Source organism: Schistocerca cancellata, chromosome 2, assembly GCF_023864275.1.
Source record: "Schistocerca cancellata isolate TAMUIC-IGC-003103 chromosome 2, iqSchCanc2.1, whole genome shotgun sequence".
Taxonomy (NCBI): domain Eukaryota; kingdom Metazoa; phylum Arthropoda; class Insecta; order Orthoptera; family Acrididae; genus Schistocerca; species Schistocerca cancellata.
In genome coordinates this window covers 985,837,831-985,853,864 of record NC_064627.1, presented here as the reverse complement: position 1 = coordinate 985,853,864, position 16,034 = coordinate 985,837,831, and positions in this window count along the sequence as shown.

Genomic DNA, 16,034 nt, shown 5'->3' with positions numbered 1-16,034 from the left:
GTGCCAGGGGCATCTACAGACAATGACGTAACATTGGTAGTTAAACGCTTCTCACCTGTTTTCTGAGCAGCCCTACTCTGCATCACTCAGAGCTTGTCGGGGAATCAGTAAACAGGCCACAGCACTTAACTTAACCGAATTTCGTCGTTAGAGGTAAGGTCGCTGTCCTTCTCACATTTTGTCATGACATGACAAGTGGCACAAAAAACACAGTGACAGATGTAGGGAGTATTTCCTCACGAGGTGAGACAGGAGATTCAGAGTACAGGGACAAGTACAGGAAGAACAAAGGACTTCAGCAGAATTCTGCCTTGATCCAAGTCTGGGTGCACAGCTTGACAGTTCTGAAGAAGAAATAAGGGGCGTAGCGCTACACGACCTGATCCAAGTCTAGATGCACGGCTTGACAGTTTTGAGAAGGAAATACAATCACCTTGAGCACGAGGCTCACTACATCAGAAGGAATCCCACCATGCCACCGCCATGAGACTGAGGCTCGCAGCACTGCAGGACATCGCACCACGCCGTCTCTGCCGCCTTGAGTACAAGTCTTGCAATAACAGTGGGGATCGCACCAGGCTGCCACCATGAGCTCGAGGCTCACCATACCAGAGAGCATCACAACATGCCATTGCAGTGAGCCCAAAGCTCACAATACCAGAGGGCATCGCACCGTGCCACTGTTGTGAGCATTGGGCTCACCATACCAGAGAGAGTCGCACTAGGCCGCCGCTGTGAGTATGAGGTTCACCACGAAAGAGGGCATCGACCGCACCACTGCCGTGAGCACGAGGCTCACCATACCAGAGGGTATCGCACCACGCCACTGCCATGAGCAAGAGGATCACCTTACCAGAGGTAGTTGGACCACATCACCGCCGCCGTGAGCACGAGCAGTATGTGCTCAAAGCTCACCCTGGCTGCATATCTAACAGTTTGTCAAGTCTGCAAGGTCAGAGCTCACTATGACAGCTTCCGACAGAGATAGGCAGTACTTTAGCTGTAGTGAGGCTCCGAAGATAGGCAGTCCCTTAGCTGTAGAGAGGCTACTAGAGAATTATGTGAACAAGCGAATTCTTGATTATTACGGTTGCACTATATTCTCTAGTCTGCAGGCAAAGGAAGAAAGTGTGGTTCAGTGGGGCTCTCACTTGGATACTACGCAGCATCACTTTAGGAAAACCATGAGGAGAGTCACGGTGGAGGAAGAAATTTCTGACAGTAACACGTTAATTGGCAGGTTAGGAAGGGCTTTGTTAATTCAGGGTTTATACGATGAAATTAACACTGTCAGAAGCAACTGATCTAGCCACAGCCGAAGAATGTGCAATTACGTCCAACAAGGGGAAATATCGGATGGCCACTGTTCCCTGTCATGGACGAAAAATCGAATCAAAATGCTTGAATTGTAGCAGAGGAGAACATTTAGCTTGAGAATAAAGACGGAAGTAGACTATCCTTAAGGTAGGGACTGTTAAGAAAATTCCACCTAAGCCCTTGCGTACGCGATTACTTATTAAGAGAGTCGATGTTCGAGAATTTAGGGGAAACAGTTCACTGTCCCAGTGTCCTCCACACGTAAGATACATGCAATAAAATTTTACCCCGTGAAATAGGATACCAAGAAGGCACTGGCGATGAAAAGCATAGCTAATGAAGAGGTAGGTGAGCCATGACTGTTTCATTTCGTCTTTTCTTCCCCAAATTTTTTGCTGGCACCCCGCTAGGTGGCACGAACTTCCTGTGTGTTAACGCTAGCGCGGAGTGTTGAAAACACGCCTGAGCATGTAGAGTGGGGAATATCTGGGTACTTGGTGAGTTGGCAACACGGACATTGGTCGGCCCGGCGGCTGCGGAGCCGTTGCCTCTATTTGTGCGGAGACTGGTTAGTTCAAGTTTTCACCACGCCCTTCAGTGTGCTTCAGTTAAATTGTCTTCCCTTATGTCAAAATGGTTCAAATGGCTCTAAGTGCTATGGGTCTTAACATCTGAGGTCATCAGTCCCCTTAGACTTAGAACTATTGAAACCTAACCAACCTAAGGACACCACACACATCCATGCCCGAGGCAGGATTCGAACCTGTGACCTTAGCAGCAGCGCGGTTCCGGACTGAAGCGCCTAGAACCGCTCGGGCACAGAGGCTGGCTCTTATGTCCATGCTCTGCGCTTTTGATGCTGGCGTTTTGCATTGAGCTGAAATTTTGGAGTGACGACTTCTTGGTGTATCAGCGGTTGGCACCGCTCGCACTGTGATATGCCTGCCTCTGTGACTCCTGCTTTATGGATCTCAAAAAAATAAAAATAAAAAAAAATTACGCGTTTTAATTTAATGGTCAGTGCTTGTTTCGCATGTGTATTGGTGGCTGCTTGCCATTATAAGTGCTACTTGAAGTTTTGCGTCAATGTTACTTTTTTACGCGACAAGCTGTGTGGTACGTGAAATCCGGTAACTTTCAAATCAGTGTTAAATGGTTCAAATGGCTCTGAGCACTATGGGACTCAACATCTGTGGTCATCAGTCCCCTAGAACTTAGAACTACTTAAACCTAACTAACCTAAGGACATCACACACATCCATACCCGAGGCAGGATTCGAACCTGCGACCGTAGCAGCCGCGCGGTTCCGGACCGCGCGCCTAGAACCGCTAGACCACCGCGGCCGGCTCAAATCAGTGTTATTTTCCTGTGAGTCGTTAGGGAATTTGTCGTTGACCTGGTATATAATGCAATTGGTGTATAGCGCTGTTGAATTGTTCATAAGATCCGTGGTTGTTACTGACGCCTTAGGATATGTTCTTGGATTTATTTTAAGGAAACGTGTCGAAGTAATGTATGCTGTTCAAATTGTGTTGTACATCGTTCTGAAATCTAAGTAACATGGAAGAGAGCCTTACTTGTAAGAGCCCACATTTCAGCACCACCTCACCACCTCCTAGAGGTAAGCTTCTGCTTCTCATAGAAATTTCAGTTTGGTGCAAACAAGTCGCTGGCTGTGTAGCCTAAGTGACTTATTAACTATTTTTCTTGGATAAATTATTTTACCCTATTGGTTTAAATTGTTTTGGGGGAGACACTTATTACGCCATCGTTTTACCGGTTACGTTGTCAAGCGGTGTTTGCTCTCTGCAATTTTGAGTAGACTTAGTGCTTGATTATTACCCAGATTTGAAGGTCTTATGCCGTTAAGTTATTACGGCGTGGTTGGATTACATTTTCTTAAGTTTTATCTTTTAGCTCATCTTTCTCTTGAGTGATGCTTGATAACAGCTTTTAGTCTTACGAGCTGCCGACCCACTGTTTGCAACGGAGCTAGGCCGTTGGGACCTGTTGCTGTTACGTATCGTTATCGTGTTTTTCGGGAGTACTTGTTAGATGCCTGACATTACCTTAGTGGAGCTGTTCGCGCTAGCTACGTATTACCTAAGTAAGTTTGTTTAGCCTACGCTCTTACTTACAAGCTTTTATCTTAATCTTTTCCGCCAAATGTTTTAAATCTCTCCTGAAATGGGTTTTATTATCCGATTTATGATTAAGCTTTAGATTTTCTAAATTAGATTACTTCAGCTATACTTATTGTGCTACTGTTTGGAAACCTTGAGATTAATTTCTGTAGTTGTCAATATTTGAGATGTTTTTCTAATTACTTTGCCATCACTTTAATATTGTATTCATTCCAGGCATGTAAAAGAAAATCTTACTGGATCGTAACTGTTAAAAACTTTCTTGTTTGTTCTGTTCTGAAGACTGAGTGTTTGGGCCTATGATTTAATAATCGAAGCTGCAAACGTTGCTTTCAACGGCTAGTCTGATTAAAATTGAAATTAATTTAAATTTCTTTTTTAAAACGCTTTTAAGAGCTGTAAGTGGCGATTTCTTCTTCAGGTTTTGGGAGAGTAATTCTTTTCATTATTCAAAGGCCAAATTGCTTTAAGAAAGAAATGTCTTACCTAATTATCTGGCAATTTTGTATTTATTACTGATATCTTGCTTGTGGCTTGGGGCCTTTGACAAGTGGCTTAAACCGATCATATGTAAAACAGAAAAAAGAATATTTCTGTTGCTCATTCTTTAAAGTGTTTAATATTGTATTCCGTTTATTATTACAATGCGTTCTGTAAATAAATGTGAACTGTCAAAGGAAAAATTATGTGATTATGATGGGTCCACCATCCGTGTGTCCTTTTTCTTTCTCATCTATTGGAAAGGCAATCCAATACGGAAAGAAGAGCAGATGCTAGTACGGCTGTAAACATGAGCTGGTACCAGATGGGTAGCTAAGTTCCAAGCCGTAGATGCTCACATTCATATGCCATTTGACGAATTGTAGAGCAGAGAATTCCTTGACAATAATAAGGTCGTTTGGAATTACGCATGCACAGAGTTGAGGATAAGAGGTGAGCAGGTTTGGCTGCAGGAAGCAGAGAAGATGCGCAAATAGCTCAATACGCAGTCAAAAGTAATAGCAAACGGGAGGCTGACTGAGGTAGATATATTTTCGTGATGAAATACGGCAGTACTCGAGGTACAGCAGCCAGGAGTCCTAGCGTTCTACCACTCGAAGGGCAAATAGGCCCAGAGGCGATAGCAGTCAAGGGGATCGACACTAAGGCTCACCCCGGAATTTACGTAAGGGTAAGCACTCTATATAGATAACCTGCCGAAAGCTGCAAGCGCCGTCGCAGGCTCCAATGGCCAGGCTAGAACAGATAACCGAACGAGGGCAAAATGGTCGAATCGAGGCGACAAACTGGAGCGCCAGATCTCGCCTTCAAAGAGAATACCCGCCAACGATAGCCATGCAGAACTAGCGACCAGCCCGCAAGAAGAACAAATTTTAAAGGTACTGGTAACTGGCACACTAGGGACAGAAGTATTGATTCCCTACCAGGAAGTTAGACCAGGGGAGTATGTATCGAAGCAATCGTGACCATTCGAGACAGAGAATTTACACTAGCATACGGAGTACTGAGGACTAGGATGTCAGGTTCCTTAGACCTGAGGTATTTCCGGAGACAATTCCGCATCCTACTAGTTACAGAATCAGGCATGCCCCTGCGAGAAAGACAGGAACAACGGTCTCGTCAGAGTTTACTAAAGGAAAATACATGAACAGATCATTTGAATCGCGAAGAGACAGCAGCACCTGAGGTACTATACTGTGCATATAATAATGTGTCCCATGTAACAGGGGATGTGCTCTCTCATACGACGGTTGCCAGAAAGTAATGCACCGCATTTTTTCTTAAACAATTCTTCATTGAACATAATGAGAATTACACACATGAAAGAACGGTGTTTTACCTACACACTCTATTTTTCCACGTAATCCCCATCCCGTTCTATGGCCTTCCTCCAGTGCAAAAATGAGAGCGTGCATGCCCTGTCGGTACCAATAGTACCCCTAAAACTTAGAACTACCAACCCTTGACCTGGTGGCGGAGCCAGTGATTCACTGTGTGAATCACCTCCACATCGTCTTCAAAATATCTTCCACGAATGGTATCCTTTAATGACCCAAACAATTGAAAGTTCGAGGGGACTAGGTCAGGTGTGATAGCCGTGGATGGTCTCTCTGACCACTGCAAATCGTGGAGCTCAGCCTAACCCCCTTCTGATGACCTCACCCTCCGTGCCCAGCGACTAACTGTACTTCTGTCGAGACCAGATGGTTCAAATGGCTCTGAGCACTATGCGACTTAACATCTGAGGTCATCAGTCCCCTAGAACTTAGAACTACTAAAACCTAACTAACCTAAGGACACCACACACATCCCGAGGCAGGATTCGAAATTGCGACCGTAGCGGTCGCGCGGTTCCAGACTGAAGCGCCTAGAACCGCTCGGCCACACCGGCCGGCCGAGATCAGATGCTCCAGAGACTTTGCACAAGTTTTTGTGCATATTCCCCACAGTTTCTTCCTCTGTAGTGAGAAATTCAATGACGGCACGTTGCTTGTAACGTGCATCACCTACAGAGGCCATTTTGAAACTGTCCCGCAGATACCTTATCTGTCGGAAGTGACGGAAACTTGGCGTGCTGACTCAGGAGACTTCAAATAATACATACGTAACATTTCGCTTTCGTAACATTGTTTTTGGCTGAGAAAAAAAAATGCGATGCATTACTTTCTGGACAACCCTCGTACATCACTGTTAAAGCATCGAATTCCGCTCCTGCCGGAAGCTTAAGTCATAATAATAGACCAGAGACCGTACCGAATCCCACAGATGCAACAAGAAGCGCTACAATCTGAGGTAGAGAGGGTGTTGGCCGGCGGCATAATTTCACCAAGCACCAACCTCCGGAATTTTCCCCGCCTTAGATGCCAGGGGGAAGCAAAAATGGCGAGTATTAGCGGACTACTACAAACTGAAATAAGTGTCGTTAAATATGGTGTACCCCCAGACAGTTTTTGGGAAGATGAAGGAACTCTGGACCTTGCTAAATATTACTATCAGGCACTACCTGATGCGAAGGTCTGCGAAAAGACAGCTTTAGCACACCAGTGGACCACTAAGAGCATAATAAAATGGTCGTTAAAACTTCTCCATCCTATTATCGGCGTTTAATTAATACTATGCCAACCATGGTAAAGGGGAACAAAGTCTTTATATGTATATCTGGACGACATTGCTGTAGTGAGCGCCTCATTAGGCGAGCACAATGCGTGCATAGAAGAAATATTCGACCAGTTGCGACAAGGGATAGTAGATAAATGCGAGTTTTTGCCAAAGGAAGTTACATTCGTGGGACACGTACTAACCCAGCCCTGCATAGATGGAGGCAATAGACAAATACCCATAGCCAAATACTGTCGCAAATTTAAAGCCGTTTATGAGACATGTAAGATACTATCGGCAGAACTGTAACAGGTCCGGTCCCATTCCAATGCCGGTACCATTCGAAAGTACCGTTATCCATGATGGCGGCCATGACGTCAGAGACACACCCCCCCGCCTACATATACGCGCTAGGCATGAAATGTTTTCATAACACCGCCACCATTCCAAAGCACCGTTATTCGACAACAACAAGGTCGCACCCGGTGTATCCACCACGTGGTGCGTGTCTAGTCCCTATTGCCGTGGCGCGGTGCGAGAGAGAGAGAGAGATAGCGTCATCTCTCAATGTCACAACCCCGCGCCTACATACACGCGCTAGGCAGGACCTATATAAATCAGTGCACGGCCCACCTCACTCTCACACTGCTCGTATACTTCGTTCGTCCAGTACTTGTCACGTCTTCGTAATTAAACGTGCAAAAATGAACCGTTCACGATCCGCCAGTGGCAGCAGCAGCAAACGTGCTCATGTGGACGAAGTTCTCTCGTGGTTCTCGTCTGCTGTCCCGCTCGTCGTCAGCTGGACAGTCACCGCCACAAAGTGTAACTGCACTCACTAAGGATACGATATTTTATACGTGATTACTTATTGCCTAAGCCACTTCCTCTTACGTCATCACGTACAATACATTACAATTATTTTACAGAAATACATTTCTTAAATAAAATTTTCAAAACAAAACAAAATTATAAAAACAATCATGATGGTCTGTTCCTGTGAATAAAATAAACGTTTATTAATTTAGTCATCCCATCACCACACGGTCTCTAACTACTAATTTCTCTATTTCTACTTTCTACAGTTGACGTCAACATGCTACTACTACATGCCGTGACCTTTTATAGTAAACTCCTTTCCCTGGCGTCGCTCAGTTGCTGCTATTATCTGTGAACAATTAAAAACATTTGTTGCACATTATTGTAGGTTACTGTAACTCCGAATTTCTCCGATACCCCTTTGATGTTGTGCTTGTTTGACTGGTTATGGCATTGGTCTTCCGCTCCTAGTCTCGTTCTGTCTGTAACGGTAGGCTCAATTCAACGTCATGCTTATCTGTTGAACAAACCAACAGTTAGTTTTGCACGTTACAGCAAGTAAAAATCAGTGATAGTGGTCAAGGTTCATGGCTAGACTTGAGAGCATCTATCTTTTGTGGTGACCTTCATTATCATCCTTTAAACTGACAGGCGTGTTGTTTTAGCGTCTCTGCTTAACTCAAATAGTTAAGCCCAGACTCGGCTAGCGTCGCTAATACGTCTCTACAACACTCCTACGGCCCAAATCATCAATAAGCTCTGTCGATCACGCTATTACGTGCGACCAGCCGCCTGATTTACGTCTTTCTATGACGGCTCAAAACTCGCCTTTTCACACAACATCCTCATCGCAACCATTACGAATTATCCATGTTTGGTGCGTCCCTATCGCCTAATTTCGATTGACTGGCCACCGGATAATCGTTTTGATCACCGTACTCACACTATCAACACAATTGAGATAACAGGTGCGTCTCGAACATTACTGTGTCGGACAGACCACCTCATAATTATCACCCGAAACACCCACAATCGCCATACGCCGATAACGCAACGGGTGGGTCCTGAACACTACCGCGTCGGACATCATATCCTGCACTCGTCTCAAGAAACGCAACACATTCGGTGGGACGCAATATCCACTTACCACATAACAACACGCTCAACACACCCCAAATCCATCCACCACAGATCCAGATTTTGCCCTGAAAGTTCTCCTGTCCAATAGCCTTGCCATAAAATTTTGTATAGGAAGTTATCTACACAAGATAACCCCTTCTATAATTAATCTAATACTTCTAAATATTGTTTGTGTCATAGCTGAAGCAAATTTTCTATACTAAGCGACCCAGTGGTCCCCATACAACAAAATTTAACATCAAACACATAATATACACACAATCCATACCAAAATAAGACAAGCACATGAAAAATAGAAAAATAAATACACACAACATAAAACAAATAATCACAAAACACAAATAAAACACTGCCTATACTAACACAAATAAACACCGCCAACAAATCACAAAAATCTAATCTAATTATACACTACTTCGTTCCCGGCCGCGTTTTTCCGCTGCCGAGTGTGCCGCCCTAGTCATTCTTCTCTGTTTTGCGCAGTTTGCGTACGGCCAGGGTTCGCCGGACGTATTTCGATTATTTGTGCAGGTTCTGGATTGCGGTCTTCACTCGCTCTCCAGTTCTGCACTGGTTGATCCCTTCCATTTTGATTGGCTGGGTTCCAGTTATTATTACCCTGATTCCACCTACGTTCCTGTGGCGGAAAATTTTTGTCCTCTATTATCGCGCCACTGTGGGTTGTTTCCCCTATTGTTACCGTTACCGGCATAGTTATTCCTCATCTGGTTTCTGTTTCTCTCTATATTCCCGTCTTGGCCTTCCTCATGCGGTTCCATTTGCTTCTTCTTCTCACGCACCTGCTGCTCGTTATAGGCAAACTCCAGTTCCCTAAGAATGCCCTTAAATGCTTCTACTTCATTTCCGCATCCGCCAGCTAGCGTCTGCTGATATGTAAGCGGCAACTTCATATAGCATACGCGTATAATCTCCCCAGGGCTGCACGGTTCGTCCAGATTCTGATTCTTTTTCAGCATGTTCTCAAAAAATTACACAACACTTCGGAAACCTGAGCTCTCGAAGTCACGTGTCATAAGGATTTCTTGTTTAATTCTGTTTTGGGTCTCCTTTGACCAATATCTGCTCATAAATGCGTCGCGGAACTCTTGGTATGTTCTACAACCTTTAGCAACACTACGCATACTTTCCGCTGATGCACCTTCCAAGTGCGCACACACAAAGTCAAGTTTGTACATTAACAGCCACTGTGGTGGTAACGTTAGATCAAACTGTCCAATGAACGTTTTTGGATGTGACGTATTATTATCATCCTTATAGTGCCGGAACTTGTGTACCGACAGAAAGTGTTTATAATCAAACTGCCTAGTTTCATCTTTCTGCGGTGGCGTTTCGATGTTTTCATAAACTACCTCCGTGTGCGCCTCCTGGATACCCTGTGGCTCTTCCAAGTGCGAGGTGGATCGCCTAAGCGGGTAGCAGTTGCTTGCGCCAGTTGTTCTGCTACTGAACTCCGCCTCCGGCAAATCACTTACTACACGCGCCGTACCTCCGTACGTGTGACTTGCGGTTCATAGCTGCCCTGACGTTGTAACGGTCTGGTTTCCAGCATGCGTGCTTCATTATCACGTCGGTTCACAACTCCTGTGACAGATACTGTGTCCCTTTGCCGTACTTCCGAGGTTACCTCTTCCGTGGATACCGCCTGAATATCGGCTCCAGTTTGTCCTGTATTTGTAGAAGTTCTGCCGACTGACAGTGCCTCTACCCTGCTCTCGATTTGTCGTTTAACTTCGGCAAATTCTGCCATCAGTGGTGCCTCTCCGGCTTCCTCCTTCCTGCTCGACACGGTTTCTTCAATCTTTTTCACTCGTGTCTGCAGCTTATTTATAACAGTTTTGCGACCTTGGTCTTGTTCTCTGTGACCTCCTTCGTTTCTCTCGCTATTCTCTTGGCTCTCCGCGCAATTACTTTCTCCTCACTGGCGGTTCTTTTCGCTTCGGCTATCTCTCGCTCTAACTTCTCGCGCAACGCTTTTACTTCATCCCTCACACTGCATGCTTCACGCTTTATGATGGCAAGCTGCGCCCGGGTTTCCTTTCTATACTCCTGTATGCTGCTGTGTGTTTTTTCGCTGAGTCTTTCCAGACTAGCTTGCCTCTCCTTTCTACACGTTTCAATTCATTCCTGCATCACTTTCGTACTAGCGTCTATCTTCTGCATCATACACTCCAAGAATCCAGCGATACCTGAACCGTCTACCGCCAAGTCTCCCCTTTCCGCATGATAACTACTGTCATGACTTACAGGTGATCCCCTGCTCATTCTTCCGTCTCCTGTCGAGTAAGGTCCAAACCCTGCTCGGTACGACAGTGTCGGACTATTCCGTTCCGATCCTCCTGTACATAACCCATTCATGCTTCTCGTGGGCGACGTTTGCCCCCGCGGTGACACACTGCCGAACTCGCGCGTGAGTATCACCAGTTCAATGGGCCTGATTGCACCTCTTGGACTCGCCAATGGCCCACCAATCCCTGCATCATGCTCCATGTTGTCCGGTGACGCCATGCGCTCTGTTCGTTCCCGAAAATAGCTGTTTTCTCTTTCGAATTCCGCTGCCGCTAATTCGCGTAAGCTGTCGCTGCTTCCTCTCATGACTGCCATTCTGTCAACCCCTGTTGCGACCTGAACTGTCTCTATTAAGCGCGCCTTAGCCCTCGTAATCATCTATGTTTCCTTACCCACTAAAGTTATACACTAACAAAACTTTACACAAAATACACACTATAATCATTAACTCCCAATACCTCTACAATATTCACAAACAGGTTACCCAACAAATCCCACAAATCTTCCCGATCTCTGCGGATCCTATTCCTAACCAATTACTCTCATTATTTCCCTAATCCAAAATATTTATTCAATCTGTGACAAAACGGAGAACACGAAACAACACAGTTGTAACGTCCCCTTAGAAAAATGAATGAATTACTGTGCTGATAAACCTCTCACATTATTTCCTTTTCAAACAACTGAGCAAAACTGAACGTACTTAGACATTCACTAAAGTGACACACAATATTTTTAGCGCAACGCAATCTGACTTTCAGTAATCCCTACAAAAGAATGGCCCTGACTAACATTAACCTATACCTTTCACAAATGACTTACCTCACAAAAATCTTCGTTACTCGAACTACTGCAATACAACAAGCGCCACTACTGCTAGCTAAATAATTCAAACTACTGAAGGCACTAACTACTGATAGGCATAGTTAGCAAATGAAAGATTTTGATAGAGAACAAACAATGTATTAACCTTAGCAGTTTTCAAAAGTCATAGTATGTATAGCAGTTCATGACATCCAGTCTTACAAATTTACTGTCTCTGATGGACACAAGTCCAGATCATCCGCTCTCAAAACTCCGCCATTTCTCTCCCCACATCCACCACTGCTGGCGGCTCACCTCCTACTGCGCAACTCTACGCGCTGTTAACAACCAGCTGCCCAACACTACAATAGCAAACAACAATGCAAACCAGCCACAGACTGCACACAGCACAGCCAGTGATTTTCATACAGAGCGCTATGTGGCGTTGCCAATAAAAAAAACCTAAACAGCCTACTTACACAGTAATCCCAACAACAACAAATTAACGACGCGCCAGCAATACATACAAACAATGAAACAAATACACAGCATAAATACACAAACACAAATATAAAGAATTTACCGCGCACAAATAACTGCCGCCGTGATTACTGATCAGAAGATTACAGCTATCTATATATCCTAGGCAAGGTCAGCCATGTAGAAAGGGTTTCTTTCAATAAAATACTGATTAGGGACCCTAGGCAGGTCAACCAAATCTCGGGGGTTTTAACAAGAATGCTTTTACTTGTTCACTGTGTCTACTGGATCGGGTCGTTGGATCTGGCTGAAGGCCTGTTATGAGACCCAACCTGTTGATTAAAACTGCCCCTTTTCTAATTTTGATTAATATTTAATAATTAAATAGTATTCAGGGAACTGATCACTACTAAACAAACAAGGATAGCGTTGAACACATTTATTTAACAATTATCTTCCTAACATCAAAGTGAACAAAGACATACCTTTATAATTGATAAAATGAAGCTAGTAATGGCAATGGCCCTTAAATTCCAGAACTAACTCTTAAGGTCGGATAACGCATCTGTACTTGTTATTTTCTACTCTCTCACCTTGTCAGACGGCATAAAATACGTCAGACAAACCTACTTCAATTCCCAAATTTTCAGTAAGAGCGTAGCTGGAAAACTGAGCTCTGGTAATCACAGGCGTGCGTAATATCGGATTAAATGCCGAAGCTGAGCATCACGTTACCAAATGCAGCGTCGTGGACAGGTCAGCAAGCTGCCGATGGCGTCTGCGTCATCGAGGAGCCTCAACTGCAACAAAATGAATTTATTTTCGCGAACCGGCATCCTGTTCGTAAACTCCTATTCAAAAGCTAATTCTGCTTTCTTTCCAATCGTCTCGCACTCGTTAAGAGGGGACTCACCAGCCCAAAGGCGGAATCCAGTAACGTCTTTAATAAAGTGTGGCTCAAGGAAATTGCTCTGCTACTGTCTGCTTCCTGTGAGACAGTATTCCCAACCGTAATTAGCGAAATCAGCATGTCACTAACAGTAAAACATGGCAGTACCCCTCACTGAATACTAGTTTCAGTTGCAGCTGGCAGACTTATTCAAAGTTCTGCACAGCACATTGAAAATAATTTACTCTCCTACAGCAGAGCTGAAAGCACGACGTACGCTCGCTACAGGAGCTAAGACACTTCTCTCGATAACAGCTCCAAAAGCTTCCCTCTGCAAAAATCAGCACCCCCACGCTATTTTTCGAGCTGGCCAATCCCGTGGCTCTAGACCAGCACAGTTTGCTCCCACTATTATTTCCTGGCTTCTTCCAGCCAATTAAAACATTCTGTTCCTTATTGCGCCTAAAATGTTCTGGAACAAACTGAAACTCCGTTCAAAATTGAACCCACCAATCGTGCCTCTCTGTTCGCCCTCGCACGGGAATAGGTCATTGCACCAGCTTAACCGCGTTTCTTAGAAAGCCCCAGAAAACGTTAAGATTCGTGGGGGGACTCCCTTAGGCGCCAGCTCATCTCGACATAGTGGCGTCGGCGTGACGTCCAGCGTAACCTCGGAAGTACGGCAAAGGGACACAGTATCTGTCACAGGAGTTGTGAACCGACGTGATAATGAAGCACGCATGCTGGAAACCAGACCGTTACAACTTCAGGGCAGCTATGAACCGCGAGTCACACGTACGGAGGTACCGCGTGTAGTAAGTGATTTGCCGGAGGCGGAGTTCAGTAGCAGAACAACTGGCGCAAGCAATTGCTACCCGCTTAGGCGATCCACCTCGCACTTGCAAGAGCCACAGGGTATCCAGGAGGCGCACACGGAGGTAGTTTATGAAAACATCGAAACGCCACCGCAGAAAGATGAAACTAGGCAGTTTGATTATAAACACTTTCTGTCGGTACACAAGTTCCGGCACTATAAGGATAAAATGGAAATGTCGTGTGGCTAGGGCCTCCCGTCGGGTAGACCGTTCGCCTGGTGCAGGTCACATCCAAAAACGTTCATTGGACAGTTTGATCTAACGTTACCACCACAGTGGCTGTTAATGTACAAACTTGACTTTGTGTGTGCGCACTTGGAAGGTGCATCAGCGGAGAGTATGCGTAGTGTTGCTAAAGGTTGTAGAACATACCAAGAGTTCCGCGACGCATTTATGAGCAGATATTGGTCAAAGGAGACCCAAAACAGAATTAAACAAGAAATCCTTGTTGTTATGTGGTAGGTGGATATTGCGTCCCACCGAATGTGTTGCGTTTCTTGAGACGAGTGCAGGATATGATGTCCGACGCGGTAGTGTTCAGGACCCACCCGTTGCGTTATCGGCGTATGGCGATTGTGGGTGTTTCGGGTGATAATTATGAAGTGGTCTGTCCGACGCAGTAGTGTTCGAGACGCACCTGTTATCTCAGTTGTGTTGATAGTGTGAGTACGGTGATCAAAACGATTATCCGGTGGCCAGTCAATCGAAATTAGGCGATAGGGACGCACCAAACAGGGATAATTCGTAATGGTTGCGATGAGGATGTTGTGTGAAAAGGCGAGTTTTGAGCCGTCATAGAAAGACGTAAATCAGGCGGCTGGTCGCACGCAATAGCGTGATCGACAGAGCTTATTGATGATTTGGGCCGTAGGAGTGTTGTAGAGACGTATTAGCGACGCTAGCCGAGTCTGGGCTTAACTATTTGAGTTAAGCAGAGACGCTAAAACAACACGCCTGTCAGTTTAAAGGATGATAATGAAGGTCACCACAAATGATAGATGCTCTCAAGTCTAGCCATGAACCTTGACCACTATCACTGATTTTTACTTGCTGTAACGTGCAAAACTAACTGTTGGTTTGTTCAACAGATAAGCATGACGTTGAATTGAGCCTACCGTTACAGACAGAACGAGACTAGGAGCGGAAGACCAATGCCATAACCAGTCAAACAAGCACAACATCAAAGGGGTATCGGAGAAATTCGGAGTTACAGTAACCTACAATAATGTGCAACAAATGTTTTTAATTGTTCACAGATAATAGCAGCAACTGAGCGACGCCAGGGAAAGGAGTTTACTATAAAAGGTCACGGCATGTAGTAGTAGCATGTTGACGTCAACTGTAGAAAGTAGAAATAGAGAAATTAGTAGTTAGAGACCGTGTGGTGATGGGATGACTAAATTAATAAACGTTTATTTTATTCACAGGAACAGACCATCATGATTGTTTTTATAATTTTGTTTTGTTTTGAAAATTTTATTTAAGAAATGTATTTCTGTAAAATAATTGTAATGTATTGTACGTGATGACGTAAGAGGAAGTGGCTTAGGCAATAAGTAATCACGTATAAAATATCGTATCCTTAGTGAGTGCAGTTACACTTTGTGGCGGTGACTGTCCAGCTGACGACGAGCGGGACAGCAGACGAGAACCACGAGAGAACTTCGTCCACATGAGCACGTTTGCTGCTGCTGCCACTGGCGGATCGTGAACGGTTCATTTTTGCACGTTTAATTACGAAGACGTGACAAGTACTGGACGAACGAAGTATACGAGCAGTGTGAGAGTGAGGTGGGCCGTGCACTGATTTATATAGGTCCTGCCTAGCGCGTGTATGTAGGCGCGGGGTTGTGACATTGAGAGATGACGCTATCTCTCTCTCTCTCTCTCGCACCGCGCCACGGCAATAGGGACTAGACACGCACCACGTGGTGGATACACCGGGTGCGACCTTGTTGTTGTCGAATAACGGTGCTTTGGAATGGTGGCGGTGTTATGAAAACATTTCATGCCTAGCGCGTATATGTAGGCGGGGGGGTGTGTCTCTGACGTTATGGCCGCCATCATGGATAACGGTACTTTGGAATGGTACCGGCACTGGAATGGGACCGGCCCTGTTACAATAATGTCGGCGATTTGTAATTTCAGTAAAATTACGA